At 46.6% G+C, this 2,104-nt stretch overlaps 1 pseudogene; it reads right to left on the bottom strand.

The window, feature by feature from the left end:
- Positions 1 to 218: 218 nt before the first annotated feature.
- LOC113891863 lies at positions 219 to 1,008 on the bottom strand (annotated as a pseudogene).
- Between the last annotated feature and the right edge of the window lie 1,096 nt (positions 1,009 to 2,104).

Genomic DNA, 2,104 nt, shown 5'->3' with positions numbered 1-2,104 from the left:
CACACACAACAGAAGTCGCTCAGTCGTGTCCGACTCTTTGCGACCCCATGGATTGTAGCCCACCAGGCTCCTCGGTCCATGGGATTTTCCAGGCATGAATACTGGAGTGGGTTGCCATTTCCTTCTCCAGGGGATCGTCCTGACCCAGGGATCGAACCCAGGTCTCCCGCATTGTAGGCAGACGCTTTACCGTCTGAGCTACCAGGGAAGTCCATCAAAAACACAGAAGAGTAGTAGTAAGTTTCAAAAGGATGTCAGTTGAGATCTTTTATAGATGAAATCTACTTCCTAGAAGTCAATTCGCCAATTATATGCACAGCTGGAGACAAGAGGCGGCAAAAAAAGGTCCAACTGGAAAATATCTCGGGTACCCAATTAGATCCAGTTATTCTGCATCTGTGGATTTAAAATGATCATCATCCACGGTGGAATAGATGTGTCCCTCGTTGCTTAGAAAATCCACAGCTAGCTTGGTTGAGGCTACGGACATGTGCTGGAGTTGGTTCTTGAGATCCTGAAAGTTCAATCCTTCAGGTCTTGGGCAAGCCTTGAACAAATTCAGCACCTGGTTCTGGGCCACAGTGAGGCCATTTGCTGGTATGAAGTTGTTCCCACCGAAGTTCCCAGCTTCACCCATTCCTGGATTGCTGATAGGCGCTCTCCCTGTTGAAGGCTGGCTGTTCGATTTGCTCAGCATCATGTGTGCATTGACTACTTCCAGAGTATGTGTGGTGAACTCATTCATATCCTCCAGGGCATGATCTTAAAGGCTACCAGGCTTTTCTTGTTCTGGAAAGATCTCAGATGACCAGCCACTTTCACATATGTTTCTGGAGGGACCACAGTGTTTTCACCACTGGCATCATCTGTGTCAACCCACTGGCGAACATCCATGGGTGCAGCTGTCATGTCATCTATCTTGTAAACAATGTTGGTTGCAGCCTTCTCTGCATTTCTGATAATCCGCACAATAGTGACCTGTGAAATCTCAACATTTCCAATTCTGAATACTTCATCAACCAGAGTAGCAGAAAGCAGCTGAGATATGGTACAGGGTAAAATGTGCTGAGCTCGAGGTCTGGATTTCTTTTCGGCCTGGGAAGCTGTCGGAGATCCAAAGCCCCCAGGGGACCGTGTGTAGCCGCCGGCTCCCCCGACAGAGGAGGTGCTATAGCTTTCAAATCCACTGTGCCTAAAAGAATACCCTAATTATCTGTGTAACCGAATAGAATCATACATTCTATTATGCTTATTGGGGTATGACCACAGGCCTATTGATAATTGTCCACTGTTAACTACCTAGGCTTAAGGCATATGATCATGGTTAACTTTGATTATATCTTTCTTTTTCCTTTGTTCAGACTAGTTTCAGAGAAGCTTATACACTTAGGGTATATAAGGTTTTCACAAAACTGATCGGGGCCCTTGGCTAAGAGGAGACTCTGCCTTGGGCCACTGGTGTAATAAACTGCACTCCACTATTTGCATTGTCCTTCTGAGTGAGTTTGTTTCCTGAAACGTGTGGCTACAACGTGACTACACAGCTTTGTGCTCACGAAACCTTTCTCCTCCTCCTGGAGGAAGGATACAGGGCCAGGAGGGAGCAGCTGGCTTTACTCTCAGCTGGCCTCTGAGTTGAACTGATGTAAGACAGCATGTGTGCATGCTTGGTCATGTCCACCTCTTTGCGACCCCATGGACTGTAGCCTGCCAAACTCCTCTGTCTATGGGATTTTCCAGGTAAGAATACTGGAGTGGGTTGCCATTTCTTCCTTCCAGGGATCTTCCTGACCCAGGGATCGAATTTGCATCTCCTATGGCTCCTGCATTGGCAGGCAGATTCTTTACCGCTTGAGCCACCTGAGAAAACTGACATGAGAGAGATTAATGGGAAAATCAAACACAAGTTTAATAATGCATATACATGGGAGAATTGAGTAACTGGACAAAATGCCTGAAGCATAAGAGAATGTTGCCTTAAGAGCCCTCACCTAATAGGATGTTGGTTTTGTGGTTATGGCCTTCAGAGAGGAGAAAGGCAATTCACAGGGAGATGGAAAGGCAAATGTTTGGTAAACACATGTTTACTGGGCCCTGCAGAGAC

Source organism: Bos indicus x Bos taurus, chromosome 4 (genome assembly GCF_003369695.1).
Source record: "Bos indicus x Bos taurus breed Angus x Brahman F1 hybrid chromosome 4, Bos_hybrid_MaternalHap_v2.0, whole genome shotgun sequence".
NCBI classification, from domain to species: domain Eukaryota; kingdom Metazoa; phylum Chordata; class Mammalia; order Artiodactyla; family Bovidae; genus Bos; species Bos indicus x Bos taurus.
The sequence above is the reverse complement of the archived record's forward strand: the minus strand, read 5'-3'. Positions and strand labels throughout refer to the sequence as shown.